The 21,375-nt window shown below is 44.3% G+C and overlaps 1 long non-coding RNA gene across 1 annotated transcript in view; it reads right to left on the bottom strand.

Annotated features, from left to right (window-relative positions):
* The window catches only part of LOC138468071 (uncharacterized), a 250,933-nt gene that overhangs the window by 163,575 nt on the left and 65,983 nt on the right, over positions 1–21,375 (bottom strand). Inside the window, exons 2-3 of the long non-coding RNA XR_011268195.1 lie at positions 5,837–5,928; positions 2,375–2,523 (exon numbers count right to left, since the gene is read on the bottom strand). This is a non-coding gene — a long non-coding RNA (uncharacterized lncRNA). The remainder of the gene's footprint in view (positions 1–2,374; positions 2,524–5,836; positions 5,929–21,375) is intronic.

Below are 21,375 nucleotides of genomic sequence, written 5' to 3'. Positions count from 1 at the left end.
TAGTGGGCAGATTGTATCACATGACCATAAGGGAGCTCCTGGAATGAGCATGGTATGAGAAAGTGTGGGTAGTTTTGGAGAGGGATGGGGGTTGTATATACATGACCTGCACCCCAGACGAATATGCTAGAGCAGGACAGAGTCTCCGGGGAGTATGTAGGGCCTGGTTGCTAATAAAAGGGACGCCAGCGTGGGACGAGGCAGTAGCCGATGAAAAGGAACTTAGGATGTTGGGTGAGTTATAATATTTGTTACTTAAGTAACGAAAGGGGGGAAATGTATGGAGGAAAGGTCTTTAGGACCCTCCTCCCCCTACATTCCTCTCCTACGTGAGGCTTAGTAACTCATCCGAGCCACCCATGTACCTGGGCCCGGGACGCGGGATGGCTGCGGACCGACACATGAGGCTGCACGGCTCATTTTGTAGCTGGGTATAGACTCCATTTTGTAATACACTTAGACTCCTTTTTAAGTACACCAACTTAGGCCTCCATGGAGCAAGCTCTCCCTCACTTGACCGCGCACAGGGAGCCCGCACTTCCCCCAGCCCCCTCCCCACAGCGGATCCACTGAAGCCCTGTTCTCACGAGCAACTAGGCGTGAACAAGAAACAGAACAAACACTGTATCATTTACCTTCCACAGTACATCACTGCCCTGGCGGTGACCAGAGCTTAAATTGAGGTCTGAGAAAAAACAAACCTGTCCCTATCCAACATGCCTTGACCTCCCGCAGACCCCCACACCCATGATATATGTTGCACATAACCCCCAGCCCTGTTCCCCGTTTGAAGCATCAGATACGAATGTCCAACCCGTGTACCACCCAGTTCTGTCCATGTTGCTAAGCCGTTTGCGAGGAAGCTCATAACCCATAAGGTTGATTGTTTACATTAAGATGGATGGATGTTCATATTAGAATTAAGTGACCCATGCCCATCCCAGAACACAATGCATAAAACTCCCATGCAAGATATGATTTTAAAGTATTGTAACATATACGAGCCACCTAACGGTAATAAGCCCCACCTGTTGTCCAATGGAATGTCGATTGAAGTCATTGTTTTCATTCTTCATCATGTACATCAGTCTGATCATACTTATATAGCTGTAACCTGCTCTTGATGTTGACATATACAACAACTGGGTTCTACCTCAGATTTTATGCTAGCTTTCCCCATTTACCTCTGCAGAACAACGAAGAACTATGAATGATGTGATGTTAACAAAAGTCTTTTTTATTGTACTCAGTATACATGAACCATGAAGAAGTATAATTCAAATAATGCTCCTAAGCACACGCAAACATTGGTAGAGCTGTAGATGCATGTACAGATATGGATATACAATTATGCTGACATGTCTCCGCTCCCCGCCTTTATAATGGTGTACATGTTCCTCAATAAATGTAGGCCCGCAAAAATGCTACAAGGCCAGCTCCCATTCCTAGCGAGCCGTAGATTCAACTCCCACCCTCCTCCCTCCAAGGCCCGGCTGGGGCCTGAAAGTCCCTGGTTTACTGACGTTAGAATAACACAGATACACTTCCCTGGATTCCTATTGAGCCCACGCCAAGTATTCACCTTCCCCCATGTCCCCCTGATACATGATGCCACCATAAGACCACCGTGTACCGCCATGCCCTGGTCAAGAAGAATTATGAGCAATTCAGCCCCACTGCCCACCGCCTTTTGAGGTGCCAGCTATGTGCCCTTCTGACCTGATGGTATGTCAGTTCACCCTAACCTCGACTGACCATGGAGGTAGTTATTCACTCTTGTACTAACATACCGTAAAACTGTCTCTCACTACATCTAACAAAGTAGAATGATAAAGGTAACCTAACCCGTGCCCCCTGGCACGACACCTGGACTCATGACACTGGGTCCTCTGTTAACATCGGTTTTATGATGATATATTAAGAAAACTCAGAGCTGTATACTGTTTCTCCTTGTCACTTTTATGGTATTAGATCAAAAAGTTTGTAGAATTTATATGTTAAATTGACATAGATTTTAGTGGTGAATGTGTATGCATGGCCACAAGGGCAAAATGTTAGTACAGCAGCAATGTATCCACATGGACAACTCGTGACATGATACTCCACCCCGATGAGCCCAGCTGACCCAATCACTCCACGAGGCCACCACGTGGATCTTCGACAATCATGGATCGCTGCACCTACATTGTACATAGTAACTAGTCTTCACCACCCAATCCCCATGATTATGTGCCCCCTGTAGCGTACCTCATCCATGACATGTTTTTGCAATAAAAATTACTGTCTTTGCTATTGTCAGACAGAGCGCTCTCAGAGTTTTGCAGAGTCCGTTGCATGCCCTATATCGATTTAGATAAAGCCTTTTATATCTCACCTGCACTTGGTCCTGGTCTCATTCCCTGCTGGGGTGTGTCCATTATTGACTTCCACCAGACTGTTTGTGTGGCCAGAGAACATGTACCAGCAAATGACACCAAGGGAGGGAGAGTTTCACAGTTGCAGAAGAGATAAGACACCTGCAAGCTGGAAAGCAAAACATCCTCATAAATGTGAGTGGGAAAATCAAGTTTATGGTTTCTACACACATGACAGGAGACGTGGGGACAATGCCTATTCATTCAAACCAGACAGGGATCGTCATTCCCATCCAGCTCAGACAGATGATACAGAAGTAATGCTAGGTTGAAAGCTAAATGTTCTGTCTCAAGGCCTAGATGATTAGAGATGGTAACCTTATTGGTACAGACAGCACCTTTGGGACTGTTCCCATCACCTTGAAGTGTTGCTCATGGGCTGGTAACCATGCAAACCGCCAAGACTGAGAATACCCTCACGAACCAATCCCTGCTCACCTTCCGCGCTAGTTCACATTTTGTTGCATGGTCCAATTGTAATGCACTAACCTGACATGCCTGTGCTTGCAACATTTAGGAGGTGGTCACAGGTGGAGCCACCAGATAGCCTGTATTCAATGGAAGCACTAACCCCATATGGTTTCTATATGTAGCCTACCTCACTAACCAATCTCATCCCACCATAGGTTTGTGCAATGTATCATTTGTTTGGGAAGTCACATTTGAAGAAAACTCCAGGACAAAACTGGTCAAGAGAGCATTGGAAATACTGAGATGTCCATGTTGTATCCGTGTTATGAGATCTCTTAATAAATAGTGGGTTTTGTCACATTTTTGGACTTTCGGTTTCTTGAGTGTGAAGATTTCTCCTGAACCAGTTCCTCCTGCCTATAATTAGGGGTAATTTATATACCCCTTCACTTCAAAGCATGGACGGACCTAACTCGAGAGCAGTGGTGCACCCCACAAAGTGTGGATATCCAGCATTTGTGCTGGCATCTCTTAGCAGTGGAACAGTACTGTGAGTTGAGGTCTGTGCATCGGTATGTGCATCCTTTGGAATTAGTTGGTATCTAGAGTTACCTGTAAGGGCAGAGGTGTCTGTAACAGCAAAATGAGGATGTGTTGCATTTGTACATGGGGTGTTTATCTACACCAGTGGTCTTCAAACTTTTTGACCCCAAGCCTCTCCCTAAGAAAAATGTACCAGGCTTGTGCCTCACCCCCCTATACACATGGACTCAAAGAATGTTTACCGGTTGCCAAAGGTTATCGTGCGCTGCCGTAGAATGGTGCCCTAAATGGTGGTGTGGATGCCAAACACTACATTCTTGCAAAATCATATTGCTTGCAATAACTCAAATTGGATTAGAGGACAAATATTAAAGATTGTTTTCTACAATAAAGAGGACTTGACTGAAAATATTGGTGGATATTTATTTGCCACAAAAAAACAGCCAGGATTGCTGTCCTACAGTAACGTTTGACAGGAAAGGTTGAACCACCGAGTCGTTGAGGTTACAATTGTTCCCGGGAAAGTACTTTTCAAGACTGGTTCTGAGAGCATTTAAATGGTTTCCTATTAGTTCAGCAACACATGAAAGATCTCTTCAAGAGCATCTGCTAATAATGGAAAAGCATTGGTAATGCCAACATCAACCCTCCTCTAAAACTCCAGCTTCTTCTTGAATGCTGATATGTTTGCATTCACAGAAAATAATGTAGTTTCTGTGCCTTTCGGAATGAGGTTTACAAAATGTTGCTTTTCAAATATGTCACCAAGGTAAGCTAACAGTACACGCCAACGTGAATCACACAGAGGCTCTGCTTTTGTCTGCTCTAAACCCAGGTGAAAGTGTCTCACTTTGTTCCTCAGTTTATAAATGTGATTTAAAACCTTTCCCCTGCATAGCCACCTGACCTCAATTTAAAACAACAAAGCATCATGTTCATCTCCCATTTCTGCACATAATGTGGCAAACAGACCGGCCTTTGTGGGGTGCATTTTAATAAAATGCACAATCTTTACAACAGAAGTGAGCAACTCTCTGAGTTCATGCCCCATATTCTCCACAGCCAAAGCTTCCGGTGTATCTTGTGGTGGGTCCACACAATATGTTGAGCTACTGACAAAGCTTTTGCTTTTAACTCAGCCCTAGCACCATACATTGAAGGGGCACCATCTGTGCAAATACCAGGACAGACATCACACTTTAGTTGTTAACAATTTAAAAGAGTGCAGATGCAGTTGCTCTACCCTGAATTGGTTTACAAAATAAGAAATCCTCCAATATTTCTTTTCCATGGCAATACCTCACGTAAGCAATCAAATGAGCTTCTTTTGAAATCTCATCGGCCTCATCCAACTGTAGGGAAAAGTGACTGTGTTTCAAGCGTGATATCAATTCTGTACTGATATCAGAGCACAGGTCGGCTATGTAGCATCAAATTGTGGTGTCTGATATAGGGATACTTTTGCATTTCTCTGCTGCACCATCACCAAGCATTACCCGGTTGAATTGTTGGCAGAATCACTTTCTCAGCATCTGTAAAAGGCTTTTTATTTTTCCCCTTATCATATGCATTGTGGTAAGAAGCTTTCAAAGCATTTACGGGTATTGAGGCCACATTTTTAACAGTGTCTTTTTTCCTTTTTATACCTTGGAACTGCCAAACAAAGACATCCCTGGTCTTTTTTAATAAATTGACATGTTTTGCTTCCAAATGCTGCCTTCATTGCGTTGGATTCAGGTTGTCATTTGCTAATGTAGCATCACAAACCACACACTGCGGCCTAACTTCTCCAGGAACTGCGATCCATGTGAACCCAAAGTCCAAATAAGAGTCATCATATTTCTGCGTTTTTGCATTCTTTTGTCCGTTTTCACCTCTAACATCTGCTTTCTGTTTGAGATTCCTGCTATCTTTGGGTATTAGGAAATGATCCATGTAAAAAAAGGAGCATGAATCTGTGAAAACATTACAAACCCCCACTTTATGTGTATGTCACGTTACTTTTTAAAAATCATTTCAAGTTTTCAAAAATTAAAAATGCCTCCAAAAGATTTAAAATGGCAAACACCACATGCAAAGATTTAAAAGGAAGCATTTGAATAGGAAGGGGAACAAAAAGCCCCACACCAAAATGGTTCTGCAATACTGGTTGGATAAAAAAAATTCCCGCCTAAAAGATTTCAAAAATGGCAAAAACCCGCTGCAAAGATTCAAAAGGAACCACATGAAAAGCATGGGGGAAAACACCCATGGGTCCGAAATACTGGTTGGATAAAAAAAAACACTACGTTGATACAAGTCTCAGAAGACTCCCTGTTCCTAGCTCAAATTTCTTTTTGAAGCATGGTCCTGGACTAGGTCACAGAAGGGGGGTGAAAACCACACCTGCATGCATATTGCACACGGCTGACAAAAAACCTTGAGCACTTCTACTCAACCAATGGTACATAGGAAAAATAAATCCTTACCTGCCTGCGTGACTGGGTCAAGTGATTCACTGGATCTTTCTTGCTGGGACACAGGAGTTTAGGTTGCTACACTGACGCTTGGAGTGATGCTGCTGCAATGAAAATGAACAGTTAGTCAAGGATACATGGGTCTACCTGAAACTTCAAAATAAAGATTAGATGAGCAAAAGCTAAAACCAGCTCTTGGGTGTTAAGCATCAGCCATTAAGCTGGACCTAATGCTGGGGAAGCAGGAGACAGTACACAGTGCACTGTAAATGCAACTCCCACATGAGACCAATACTTTCAGTATCCCCACCAAACTAGGCATTAGGACGGCACAGCCTCAAAAACAGTTTTTTGAACAAAAAGGTATCCTTAGCTTCGGCAAGTTCTACTACAGATGTAAGAATTTGTCATGTGCCTCTGCTGCTGGGTACTTTGTTTTCTTACTTGTGATGATACGGAGACATAATTTAGAGGTCACCAGGGGTCACAACTGTGACCCCTGTGGTCTCCCTTGCTACCCCTAAAAACAAAAGCAAAAAGAATATATATTTTTTTCAAATGCAACATTCTGGGCTGTGGGCAGCACAATGTCGCTCTTTGCCTCTGAAGTGGCTAGCTTTCTTGTTCAGGCCTCTTAAAATTAAACAAAACTGGGATTCCACAAGTTTAACACTTTCAGCAGTGACCCTGCATAAGAAAGAATAGGAATAACAAATCATTTGTCTTTCTGGAATTCTATACAATAATTGCTAAACTCATTACAGGTTTATTTCAGGCACACTTCTGGGGGTGAGTTACTGATTTACTCTGTTCTTAAACACCTCAATGCAGCCTTTCGTTCTTCTGAAGTCGACAAATGAGTACCAACACAGTTTGGATCATAATGTATGTATATTTGTTCTATATGATGCGCTTAAGCATAAGTGCTATATAAAAACACATCATTATCATTTGGCTATGGACGTCTGCTTGCATTCACAGTAATTTGGTAATATGGGCCTATACACACTGGTCTTAATGATACATATGGTGATCCATTCTTGTATGAAATGTATATCACATTATAGTGATATCGTAACCATATTTTTCATAGAATACTTAGGCACAAAGCTATGTGATGCAACTTCCTGTTTTGTCAAGGGGTGAAAGGTTGTGTTTCATCGCTTCCCGTGATATCACTTCGGGGTGAGGTCAAATTACATCACTTCCTGTGATGTCATCAGAGGACAAGGGTCGTGTGATGTCACTTCCGCTATCCCTGGCATTTTGGTGAAATGACGTCCCTGGGATGATAGAGCCAATTTGTGTTCCTCAATTGAAAAAGTACATAAACAAATATTAATTATAGTCCTACCAGACTGACCTTATCAATAATACTGGTAAGCCATACACCACTACCAGGTGGCACTCATTTCACTGGCCTGTATTTGCCCACTACACAGCCGGTCAGTGCACAGCCTCCACCAACAGATACCTTTGACTCCCCAGGGTAACAGGTGCATTGCAAGCATACACAGGGTTTGTAAGTGCTGTGAGCTAGGAGAGCCTGGTTAGCTTGAATCGAACCGTTACCAGCAGCTACTTGTGGCTCCCCATACCAGCAGATGCCCTTACAAACATGCATGTGCGATATTAGTAGTTGACAATGTTAATAAAGACAAATTAGGGCACATCTAGTACACGTCTAAGCAAAGCGGATCATCCCCCTGTGCCCCTTTCCCTTCACAGACCCACCTTCGAAGCCATGGTACTCATGGCCTGTAAGGTGGGGCTGCAGGGTTCGAAATTGAGGGAAGCTGGGAGCTATTGAGCTCCTGCTTTTAGCCTGGAAGTGCCTGGTTAGTTTGACACCGAAAGGAGTTACTCATGCCCCCCCAAAAATGAGAAGTTTGTACCCTATGTGGAAGATAGTTTTCCCAAACTCCATGTGCTACCTCCTCATTCTACAGTGGCAGCTCCTGGGGACAGGATAATGCTGGATACCAAGAAGTAAGTACACACATTTGTATCCTGCACCCCAGTTGACCCCAGGTATTTATGGATATCATATTTAGGGCCCTGGCACAACAGGGGTGCATATAAGGTTCTTTTGGGGGAACCAGATCTGTGTTATGATAGATACAACTGAAAAAAAAATCATAATGACACCAATAGAATAGAACAACTCTGAGGCACAGGGCCTGATTCACAGAAGCATTTTATAATGTGGCAATCCCATAGGAAAATGTTTTGTGAATAAGACACACAATGTTCGGACTTTGTGCCAACTTCTGAAACATTCTGCCCTGAAGCTAGAAAAACTAAAGTGGTGCCCAGGGCTTAAAGGTGGGTCTGTGGGGCAGGGTTTGGGGGGGCAGAGGGGTGAATAGGCAGGCGGAAGTCAAAGCAGGAGGACTGGTGTTGGATAAAAAATATCTCGCCCACAGCAGTGGGGTTGGGGGGCACAGTTTGAGGTGTAGGAGGCGAAAAGCGCAATCGACTGCTGATCACTGGGCCCTGCGTGTGCTAGCTCCCCCCTTCTATTGAGCAATGAGATGTTGTTCTTATGCTGGGTTTCCATGATAAATAAATCCTGTATGTACAGAGAATGTGGAAATATATGGGATAATATCCAAGTGTGGATAACATCTGCCCAGAGTAGGGGCCCCATTACGAGTGTGCCGGTCCCGTAACAATGTTGCAGGTAAGCCTACCGGCACCGTTGTTACTGGACTAGCACACTAAGAGTCTGCAGGCAGGTGCTATCCCGCCTGCCAGGGTTGGACCTGGCGGGCAGAATGGCATCCACCCGCAGAGTTTCACGGAAGCACCGGCACCGTTATTAATGGTGCTGGTGCTTCCGTGGTCCCCATTACCATTGAGGCCTATGGCTGTAATGCCCCATTGTTTCCGGCAAGTCAGGCACCGGAAAAATGTGCAAGTCTGGCGGCAACCTGCCAGTTTTACCGGACTTGTAATGAGGCCCTAGGTCTTGCAGAGAGAAAAGCGGTTGTGCTACTGTTACTACTATGCAGATCAATAGCCAATCGTCATATGGTGGGAGGAGGGTTCCCCAATCCCACAACCCCAATCTACAGATTAAGACAATCCAGAGATAGTGATTCAGAAATGATGAGTCAGAGATGGGTGTTCAGAGATGGGCATCCAAACTGGTTCATGGTGCATGGTTTTAATCACAAGTCGTAGACAGGGAGGCTCGAGAAGTGAAGCAGATCAGTACTGCAGGAAAGGACACACGTGAGGTGCGCAATGGCAGGTCGTACCTGGACACAATGCACATTCAGTCAACACCAAAGCCAGGCTGCCAATCCAGCCACAGACACATTAAAGAGCAGGAGGACGGTATTGTATGATATATGGCTCCCCCACAGCAGATTGCTGGAGCCCAGCAATCTGACGTGGGGGAGCCCGATATCTTACAACATTGGTAATATGTGCTTCAGTCCCTGCTCGCCTCCTCTCCCCTTGGGCCCCAAGGTGGGAGCGCAGAGGGAGAGGGGCGCAAGGGGATCGGCATTGCAGAGATCCGGTCTTTCATGGTTTGCAGCGTACATGCCATCATTGTATGGCAGTGTTACATAATCATAGTGCTGTGGTACACTGTGCTATTGCCTGTGCATGTATGGTTTCTCTATGCATTGTGGTTCGTGTAGTTCTATCTTGGTGCATTACTCACTTGCTACGGCATTGTTATTTACTGGCCTGCTACGGCATTTTTATGAAGGGCATAGTCATGTGCATTTTGTTTACATTAGATTGTGCCCCCCACTTTCAGGTGCCATTTACTGTGTCATGCAAGTTTGTAATGTGTGATGCCACTTGTACGTACCCAGTATCCATGTCCATTGTCCTCTGTGTCTCTCCATGGAGCCAGGCAGTGTACTGTGCTGTAGAACCATGGAGTTGTGGGTGGACCCAGAAAAACGGCTGCAGCAGTGTGATGAAGTTTGCATCAAAGGCCACCTGTACATTCATTGAATGATACTGCTTCCTGTTGCGGTATACCTCTTCTGCTGACCGAGGGGCTGCCAGTGCCACATGGGTGCAGTGTCTTTGTGGCATCGATCTGTGTCTGAGTGGTTGGTAGGGAGATGTGCTAAGGAGCAGCACCTGCACAAGCACAATGGACAATATGGGCTGCAAAATGCTATGCTGCATGCCCACTTTGTGCTGGTAGGTGCCTGTAGCAAGAAAAAGCAGCACCAACGCGAGCTTGAACAGTGTTGGTAGGACCGTTCGGATGTTTATCCGGCTCTGGATTTCGTCCTGGAGCTGGAATAGGAGCTCTGTGATGGTCTCCCTGCTCCGCCAGTAGAGAGTGATGAGCTGCCCATCTGTAAGTGCCCAGGGTGATACCCTCACCCACGGAATGGGTGCTCGCCTGGCATGGGGGCACCTCTGCCTTTCCACTCCATGTGCTCTCTGGTGCTTTTCCAGCCCCTGCACGTCAAAGTAGACAAGAGGTGCTGAATGTCCAGGTTTGCAACTGCTGGTGGCAGAATGGTGTTAGGAAGTGTGTATGGGGAAGGTGTCGGCCTTATCTACCCTTTCTGAGTGCATTGGCTGCACCTGTGGCTTAATTTCGTTCACCTGTTAGCATTAACCTCCACCTTTCAGGTGGAGGTAACTGCGCTATATTTTTAGTGGAATTCCTGCCATTGTATTTGAATTGTATTGTGACTGATTTCCCATTTGTGTTTCTGCGTTTATTCCGCCAGCCAATTTAGTGCTGGCGGAATCAGTGCTGAAACATGAGGGACTTACCACCAGCGGAAACTCCACCGGAAGATTTAGTGCTAGTCCTGCCAGAATGCAGACTGCACAGGAGAAATAGCTGTGGGTAACTCTGGGAGGGTTACACAGAGTGGAACACTGTCAATTTAGGGATGGGTATAAAAATAAGAGGTCTGATCAGATGGGGCTTGATTGAAGGCCAGAGTGTCTGCAGTGCCGGGAGTGCCCAAAAAATAAAAGGGAAAAGCAAGATAAAGAGCAGCACCTGACTATCTCATAAACAGCATACACCACATCAGGCACAGGGAATTTATGACAGAAACATGCAAGATTGCATGTTAGACTATAATTGTATTTCAAAGTATTTATTCTAAATGTTCATAAAGCGTAAACTTGTCTGAGAAGAGCATTGGAGCACTTCACAATAAAACCATATACAGACGTTTACAGTTTATAAGAACAAACAGTAAAACATTGAACAGCAATACATACAATGTTTACCTAGCCCACAATTCAAAGAGTGGGTGCCCATCGTCAAAACTATTTGCAAGCAGTTGTAAGTGATGTTCTTTCCAGCTTGCCACCACCTGGCATGCACCAAAAAAGCATACCTCCAACCAGAGACAGGGAGCATGGGAGTGGCGTGGACATGTGGACATGTACCTACATGGAAAGCCATTCGCCATATGCACTGGTCATCAAGCACTGACATCAATTCACAGCAATTGGAAGACTAAGATGCATCCTAGAATAGGAAGGTGGAAATTAAGTTTACGTGAGTATGACTCCAAAATCAAACACACCACAGGAAACACATACTACAGAGCAAATAGCAGGTTGGTGCTCCCACTAGAAGAATCTTTAACACCACACTTGCTGGCAGAGGAGTGATTCAACTTCATAATGAGTAGGGCTCACAGAGGAAGGCCAAATAGTTGACAGAACGAAAAGAATGCGTCTCTAGAAGAGATCACAAACTGATCAGCACCCGCAGATGGATGCATGCCAAAACCTCAGACAATATCTGTCCAATATGGACAAAAAGAGATAAGGCGTTTGGCATATGCTGGAGAAAGTGACAAAGACAAGAAAAGGGCTCACATTGTTTGGATCTCAAATAGTTGTTACAGAGATTGTGCACCAGCAAATCATTGACTTACCACACAAACGACACGGGCCCATGCCGCAACCGAAAAACAAATGTGTAGTTCCCAACATTGGACGTTGAGCGAACAGTAGGGGCGTGCGTTCTCTGTGACTACACCACTAGGCAAGTCAATGCAGGAGCCATGTGCATATCAAATTTACCTCATACATATTTCAGAAACTTGTGGCTGCTGAATTCTTTGGGCCAATTAAGTCTGCTACACATTTTCTGGTAGTGATTAATGAGTGCTGAAAACGTGCCAGCGTGATGCAGACACAATACATGAGTGGTTGTAGCACGAATTGGAGTAAAATTAGTATTGATTCTCCCATGGATTCAGCCAGCTTGTCTGATGACTCTAGAAGGAACAAGTAACCAGTCCTCAGGTATGATCAAATTGACATGTATCATGATCATAGTGGTCCATGTATCTCTGCATACACTTCTCTCTTAACCATTTATTTTGCGACTCTCCTGCGATCCTTCCTTGTGTGTTGGGAAACATCCCGTTAGAAGGCTGCAAGATTCTCAAAAACTAACTGTGAAGGCTCGTCCCCTGATTCCTCTTTACTCCACTGCTTGACTTTTGCAGACAGACTGTCCTCACATGTGGTCCGTCTTCCAACAATACCAAAAGATACCTGGAATTCTAGGAATAGCAGACTTTCCACAACTATTTTGTTTCACAACATAAGGTACAATAGTCTTAGTAACACCGTCAACCCTGTATAGCTTAATCCCCCCACACCCCTATGTTTGTAAGTCTCGTTTGGATTTTGATGTTTAAAAATAGAGTGGGCTTCTCAACAAATGTGTGAGATGCACTCTATGTGACAGACATAGGACAGTAGAAACTGGGGCCCATAAATGTTTTCAGGTCTTGGCTGCTGTCAGAAGCCTTTCTTTGTCCTGAATATCCATGCCCTTGACTATGAATATGGCGATTAATCTCAGTCCTTCTTCCTGACTCTCCTTTAAGTTGTCTCGATTCAGTAACATTTGTTAATATAGATGGTATCATGGTCCATATTAAGTTTCAGTAACTCATGAATCCAATTGGTTGTGATTTCAGTGGCACCCAAAGGGATAGCAATGACCCTAAACAGAATTATTTGGACCTCTTTAACAAGGTACCCTATACTGCTGGATATGGCCCCATACATCAATGTATGCATTTTGTACTCTATTTAAGACCATATCTAGGCACATTTGGTTCAGCCCTCCTTACAACTCCCAGTAATTTCCCCTTGTGGGGTATTCCCATCCGGCAAGGGTGTAGAAGCCATGGGTATTTTTGATTTTTATTAAATATAAAATGCTGAAGGTAATTCTCTCCCATTGGGGCTGGTCTGCTGACCAGGCCCCCTCTCCATAAACGGCAGCATGCCGAAAGCATAGTGTACACCTGTTCCCCGCTGGATCAGTATCCTGACCTGCAGCACCTGCTGTCTTGTAGCACAGAGCTGGTTTAGTGAGCACAGGTGCCCTCAGACAGCTGCACTGAAAGTCAAGCCAGTGCAGCACATGGGCTGGATTTAAAATATGCACATCTGTTCCTACCTAAATATGAGGACTACTATCCTGGTGACAGTTACAAACTTTAAATATAAGCCATAGCTGAGTTAGTGTATGGTGGCTAGCATCTCCTATACTTAACAGAGCCACATCCAATTGTTATCATACATGACAGTACTGCGAGCTCAGCTGTGCTTCAAAAAGGTTGTGTGTATTCTGATCAGATAGCCTGCCCCTGCCAAGTGATGGGGCAGGGGACTGGATGTATATGCTTTTCCGTGTGATCCTTTGTGTGGGTGGGTATCTCCCTCTCCAGTGAGCCAACCTCCAAGCAGGAGCTGGCCTGCTAAAAAGGAATCCCAGGGCACATCCATCCCAAAATGACTAGCTTCACAGTAGGGTCCTGCATACCAAAACAGCATTTGATGCTACTGACAAGGGAAGGGGGAGGATTTAGTGTAGATAGAGTGAGCTTATACCAGCTGGAGTAAGGTTCCACTAGCTTGTTTTCTCTCTACATTGCTCTTCCTTCCTGTCCCCTCCATTTCCTTTAACACAAATCACTTTCTGTATGATGTAGGAAGGCAAAGTCAACTTGTTCTAAGGGAAGGTACTGGAGCCCTAAGTCAGGCTTTAGTCCAATCAACTGTGGGCTTTTTCCTTTAAACTAAGGGGTCTCCACGCCTTTTTAGGCTCACTTTGGAACAAACACTGAGAAAGAAGCCATTGGACCACCTTTGGGAGAGTTGACGTTCCTAAGCCCTCCACCAGTTAGTGAAGTGACGTCTGAGTGTCCAAGGCAGAGGCACACTCTGTTCCCTACCAATCCCCCCAAACACATTGGAGTGAGCTGCTGCTGGACAAGACCTGCATCTCTGCCAGCCACACTGCTGCACAGGACTCCTTGAGGTAAAGGACGCCAGGATGTGTGGGGCAGCCTCCATTGCTTGGGAGCCCAAGAATAGGGACTGAACTTGCCCCTGATACCCCAGAGTGAGACTCAAAGCATCCTGAGTGCCAGGAAAGCCAGCATCCCTGTTTTCCATTGCCTCAATCTGATTGAACCCCGAGTTCACCACATTTTGAACCACCAGATTCTACCAATCCACCATATTTGCAACTTCAAACCAGCTTGATGCCACATCATGTCCTTGCAGAGCCCGTCACCTGCTCATCCCAAATCAACCGGTCATTGCCAGATCCAACTAGTACCTAGGAGTGTCACTCATCAACTTGAAAGAACACTTATCAAACAACTCGACTCGACCTCGAACCACAGTTTTGCTGAACCGCACACCAGAACATCAGGATCAGAGCTTCATATCATTAACGATCTTTGACTTGAACTGCCAGAGCGTCACGCATTGACCCTACCCAGCACTTACCACACTTCTTGAACAAGCTTGACTCTGAACTAATCCTGGTGAGCGTTCCGCACCTACATTGCTAAATGCTGCACTCAAAACTTTGTGAGCTGCCACATTCAACCGACCCGATGCCAACTTTTACCAACATGATCTGCTGTTCCAAAATTTAGGTCGATCTGCTCACAAACAGCTCAACGCCCTGGTTCGATGCCCTCAAACAGTCAAGAAGGTTCTATTGACCCTAGCAGGCCACTGGGTCCATTTCGGGCCCCAGAGACTGGTTAGTAGCCTTGTGTACATTTTTCATCAAAGACATAGGGGGTCATTACATGTTGGGCGGTAAGGGGTTAACGGCGCCGGTAAAGGTGCCGGAGCCGTCAACCCCTTACCACCCTATTACAAGGTCTCCTCGCGGGACCCGCTATGGCCGCCTGGTAAAACCAGGCGTCTATAAGCGGGTACCGCGAGGAGACCAGCATGCTTACAACGGGCCCGTTGTTAACGGGCCTGTTGTTAGCATGCTCCCCATTACCATTGAGCCCTATGGGGGCTCGAATGGGAATGGGAATGTACCGGGTCCGGGTTCCTTGAATGAGGAATTACCAGGCCCTCCAAGGTTGGAATGGCCTGATAATTCCTCATTTAAGGAACCCGGACCCGTTACCCGGTAAGGGGGTAACCATGCCGCTAATAGCGGCATGGATACCTCCTAACTCGTAATGACCCCCTATTCTTTTAAAAGAACATTGTGGTTGTTGAATTGCCCTTCACCCCCGCCTGATTACCCAGAGTGCTACAACTTTCTATTTATTGCATATTATGTGTTCTTTCCATTAGGGTGGGATTTGTATGGTGTTTTCTATTTAGCTATTTTTGCAGATGTTGGGCCTCATTACGACCCTGGCGTTAACCATGGCGCTATTAGCGCCATGGTTGACGCTGGTATTTTACCAACTCTGCCATGGTGAATGGCGGAATTACCGCCCCATTCCAAGGTTGGCAGGGCGGTAATTCCCCATTCACCATTGGCCCTTCCCCATTCCCATTTTTCCCCCCATAGAGCTCAATGGGAATGGGGAAGGCGGTAATTACGGTACCGCAAATTGCGGTACTGTAATTACCTCGAAAGTCCCTTTGCAGGTTCCTTCCTTAACGGCTGGTCGGGACCCGCAAAGGGACCTCGTAATTAAGTGGTAATTTAATGGCGCCAACACCTTTTACGGCGCCGTTAACCCCTTATCGCCTGGGTCGTAATGAGGCCCGTTGTGTTTTGATTCAAGTATATATATATTTATAGAACTTTGATCGGACATTCCCTTTATCTTGTACTGTTATACTTTATTGTTTGGGTTGCTACCAAATAACATTCACACCCCACTTGAAAGTATAGCCTTGCCTCAGCCCACGTTAACGACAAAATGTGAAAACTGCTTTTGCTTTAACATTATTATTGGGATCACAGTTGGTTTGTAGAAGTATTAGGGCTGAGTTAGTGGTTAACTACTGCTTATCCTTGTACTCCTGCAGAACAGAAGTGATATTGGTCACTCCCCTACAGTGACTAGATATTTCTGCTAATCTTGGGATAGAGTCATTCAACATATCAAACTTCTCTCCTACCCGAAGTGTCTCTGACGGTATCGTGCACATGTATTTTTTTGGGATGGGAGGTCTTTCACCTGCATCTCTTTTGAGATCTGTGGAACAAGGAAGTCAACATCCTTAGCTCAACCATTCCCCACGTTTTTTCCATGTCCTGTAGCTGCACTGGGAATCCCTTTGTTTAAGAATATGCTAGTCACAGTGAGCTCCTGAGGACAGAGGCATGCCATAAATTAAATGACATTTGTACAGACATCTTCTTACAGCTACAACAGTGTTTTTTAGGAACAACAATTTTTTTGCACACTATTGAAAATGATCAGTGAGGTACCCTTAGCTCCACCAATTTGTTATTGAATATCAGCACGGAACTGCAGACAAAAGTGAAGTCTGCAGTTGCTTGTGGCATGGTTTCCTGGCAGACGTGTTTTCCTGCTACACTCCTCTGCTGCAAGGCAAAGAAAAGGGGGGAAGGATTAAGCCTTTAAATACATACTCACCATGCAGTACATGTTTGGATGTGAGGACGAAGGTGTTGTCTGCGGTGGTCAGCGGTAGGATGCAGGGCCTGTTACAACATTGGAATCTTGGCATTGAGTCCTTTTGATGGGTAAGCAGACTCTCTTCTCTCTCCTCCAAAATTGCGATTGTAGTATGTAATGGCCCTCCCTTCATGCTCCAAATATAATTTAAAGAGCAACTCTAACATCTCACATTCTATCAGCCTGCAGTCCCCAGGTTATGTAGAGGTGAACACTGTAGTTGACATTACTTCCCTGAGTCAACTGAAATAGGGGGTTGACAAGCTTAGCTCCAAGCAAACTAGAGACTATGGCCCTCATTCCGAGTTTGGAGGTAGTCATGGTGCTATTAGCGCCATGACTACCTCCAATACCGGTTCTGACTCTGGTTCGGTGAAAGGGGGACTTACCGGTCCAGTCCGACCTTGGCTGGACCGGTAAGTCCCCATTCACCAAACCATTCCCCATTCGCATTTGAGCCCCAATAGATAAACCAGGTGCCCATAGCGGGACCCGTTAAGGGACCTCGGAATAGGGAGCAAAGGGATTACCGGCACCGTTGTCCTTATCCCTTTGCACCCGGGTCGTAATGCGGCCCTAAGTATCCAGGAAGTAATCCCCAAAGTAAAATTATGGATGGAATTTTATCAACCTGTTGGCAATAACAAAGTCACCACTTCGGCCCCACAGAAAGTTGACTCTATTGTGTTGGATGAATCATTCACGAGAATGTGTTACAAATTGTGTGAGGGCTCCATCACGATGCCACAGGAAGGGGCCATCATAGAGTCAATTGCAATTTTTCCCAGAAATAGAGTAGCCCCCAATACAACTGAAGAATTTACAAATTGGGGTGAACAGTACTAAATACTGGTAATCACGCTGTCGGCCCTAATAATATGTCACCTGTGGACACCCTGGCTCCCTCTTCAATGAAGCCTGTACACCTACTCTTACAATCGATTGTAAGACTATATGATAACATAAAGGAATATGTCCAATTTAACTCAGTCCTCTGAACTACCATGACATCTAAATTAAACCTAGACAAACAAACCCTTGTCTAAAAACTTACAGAACGACTTTTAAGATCCATAGGTAGTAGGTGCAGTTTACCCTAAGCCTGTCGCTATGGGTGACACTTTGATAGAACAATCCTGTCATCAAAAGGTTTCCCTCAAGAGGTCCTCACTGGGTATACCAGTTGATTTTATTGCCCAGGTGATCGGTCGTGAGAATATTCGACACGTCAATGACTTCATGTTACTTAACCAGTGTAAACTACTGCAGGTCTTTTCCTTAATACCTTCTCCCTGTTTGATACATTCTGGTGATATTGATTGGGTGGATATTACCGAGGAGAGAGGGGACATAATTGTGGTACATTTCTTCTCCACAATCGTTTCACGCTTGCTGTAGGAACAAGTTCACCACTTGAGAGCTATGGGTTGGATTTATACAATCGAAATAATCCTTTGATGTACAGAAAATCCATTAGAATGATGTATACAACCAAGTTGCTCTTGCAGATTCACGCTCCTCACTGAAAACTAAACATGACTTTGGCATCAATGAAACCTGATCAGTGTTTGGCCCCAAGAAAACTCTTCTCAGCCAATAGATTATGAGGACTGATCTTGGTTGTTTTCTGCACTTTGTAAGGAAAGTAGAACAATTATAGTATATTCACATCTTTAGCACACATTCTGTAAATGTTTTTTCTTGGAACAACTGTGGTTTCAATAATATTGTAAATCTTGGTAAACCCTCACCTTATTTAGCAGATTTTGACATACCGTTGCAGGACGATATGTTGCGGAACCCACTCCACATTGAGGATAGAAAGTATTTTTGAAGTGGGCAGGGAAGGGCTCTATGGGCTGCCCCTCTGGAGTGCTGGCAAATGCCATCATTGTGGCTTTCAGCAACTGTCATCGATAATTCGAGTGACAGCGTATTAGTTGTAGACTGCAGTCAGGGAATGAAACTGCTATGCCAGTGAATGAAATTTTAATGATAAACATGTATTGAAATCCGACAAGCTCAAACTTAAATACTCCACATAACAAATTGAGTGGTATACTCAAAGACTTGCTTGGGGAAGGTCTTCAGGATAACATACTGGTATCTGGGGATTTTAATGTCATGTGCACTCAAACAAGGCCTTGCTCCACCCTTCTGACCTGTACACATGCCCTAGTACAATAAGAACTAAATTCTGGCTGTACTTCATGGATTCTTGGGGTTTGGAGCTCTTATTACTAACATTGAGCACTTCTACAAAAATGGTATCTTGTAAAAGAGGTTTTTTCCCTTCCTGGATTGATCATGTATTTCTTTCCAAGTCCTTATTCACTAGAAGTTCCTTCCTAAGTTTAAAATGTGATCTTTGTGCTTATATGAATACCATAGACGGTACTCTCAGGAAACAAAATATCGGGCTTTGCACAATATATGCCTAATTGTTTGATAAGACATGAACTGGGCCTAATATTTTTGGAATCCATAGTCCTTTAGAGAACACGGTCACTATACAATAAGTTGGTCAGCCCCCATCAAACTCTCTCTTTGCTGATCTTAAAAAGGTGATAGATGATAATACTGCTCTGTCATTGGTTGGTTTTACAAAAACTAAAGAAACCCTCCTGTCAGAGATTGGATAAGATGTTTGGGAATTAACCCACAACCCTTCCAAAACCAGGAGGAAATGTCACAAGAGAGAATGGAGGCTTTTGATTTACCAACTACACTCATATTTGGAATATTCCACATGTTTGAGGAAATGGAGCAATCTTTTTAAACACATTAAACTTTTTCCCTGTAACAATGTTAGGATAATTTATATGAGATTTGCATTGAATCCAGATCCCTACTTTGGAATGCCTTGGACCTAGATTGGGTCTTCCTAAACAAGACACAATCTGTATATTATGCTGGATTCCTGATATGTACGAAACAATGAAACATTTAGTTATTTATTGTCCTAGAATAAAAAAAAATAGACTTATTTGTTTTGAAAGATTTTCAGATTTTTCACCTTACCTGGGTGAGCGCCTATGAATTAGATTAATGGAGGGTGAGAATATTTAATTGACACTTGCATTAATTAGGTTTTTTAAAACTCTGTATGTATTGTCTGTCGCTAGGTACTGTAATGTACATTATTTTAATTTCAATGGACTGTATCCAATAATATGTTTAGTAGAGAAGTGTACTCTTTATGTAAGAAAACCATTTTCCTGAATTGTCTATTGTATATGGTTTGTGTAAGATTTTAATTTAAAACCAATTCACAACATTTAAAAAAAAGTATTTTAATCAATTTCAACAGTTCCATGCCTTTTTTTCACTATTGCAGTAAACCTCAGACGAATGTTGGATAATCAACTTCTGTATGTATATGTATGTAGGTGATTTATACAGCACAAGAGAGCTATCAAGCAAAACGGATGCTGTACACAAATATAGAAGACTACAGAAAGAAGACAGGGAGTGCTGGAGAAGACGGGCAGGTGAGATGGAGAAGAGGAGGCAAACAGGGTCAGCAGGCAATGACGGGTGCTGTACACAAATATTGAAGACTACAGAAAGAAGACAATGAGTGCTGGAGAAGACGAGCAGGTGAGGAGAACAGGTGGCATAAGGGGCTCAGGGGGTAAAAAGGTGTTCCTTGAAGAGAAGTGTCTTCATTTCCTTCATGAAATAAATTAAAGATGGAGAGATATTTGATGAGCATTGATATGGTTGCCTCTCTAATCTGCCCCCCGTGTCTGTAACCCTCCACACCCACACCCACCCATGGAGTATGGTGACGAAAGAAAACTGTTTCTAAAATAGATTGTTTATTCTCTATTAGAGTGATAGTATATTTTCCTAGTTGCCTCTAGTGCCCTGCCTCTCTAACATAACCTGTCATCAGAATTATCTGCTACAGAAAGAAGATTGAATGAAAGCATCAGAGGATTCAGATGGTTTGAGTGAATGTTCTAGAAAAACATACAGAAACAAAAAGCTACCGTAATAGGCATGGCAAACTAGGCCTAGTGCATTCTAGGTACTGTAAGGGTGCAGACAGGAAGTGTAAGGGAGGGGTACAAATGTGCCCAGTCCAGCAGGGCCCTGGGTTGAGTGCAGAGAGGTTACCCTTCTCATGGAATGATTTCCGGAAGTGCAGTAGTGATCAGCAGAGTGCAGAGGCCCAGACACAAGTGCAAGGACTTGCGGGGAGCCTGGAACCTGTGTGGCTATGGAGGTGCACCAGGTGACCAGTTAGCATAACGGAGCAGAGTTAGGGAAGCGAAGGAGGAGGGAAGTAGGCCAGAATTGAAAGGAGGTTTGCAAGGGAGAGGGAGAGAGAAAGCGGAGGAGAAGAGGAAGGTCTTGATGAGTTTCCAGAATTTAAGGAGATCAGGCTTAAAATGGAGAGAGGCAGGGGGGTTGTTTCAGAGGGAAGCACCTGCAGAGGATAAAAATCTACCACCGAATCTCAGTTTGTAAAAGCGGCTCACCCGCTGAGAGTTGGAAGAGGATGAGCGGAGGGCTCTAGACGGAGAGTTAATTAAAATACATAAAATACACATACATAACAAGAAAGGCACATATAAAAGAATAATACAACATTTCAGACATCAATATCCTTGATGCGTATATCAGATACCCGCGCTC

Source organism: Ambystoma mexicanum, chromosome 4q (assembly GCF_040938575.1).
Source record: "Ambystoma mexicanum isolate Mex_15411 chromosome 4q, UKY_AmexF1_1, whole genome shotgun sequence".
Classification (NCBI taxonomy): domain Eukaryota; kingdom Metazoa; phylum Chordata; class Amphibia; order Caudata; family Ambystomatidae; genus Ambystoma; species Ambystoma mexicanum.
The sequence above is the reverse complement of the archived record's forward strand: the minus strand, read 5'-3'. Positions and strand labels throughout refer to the sequence as shown.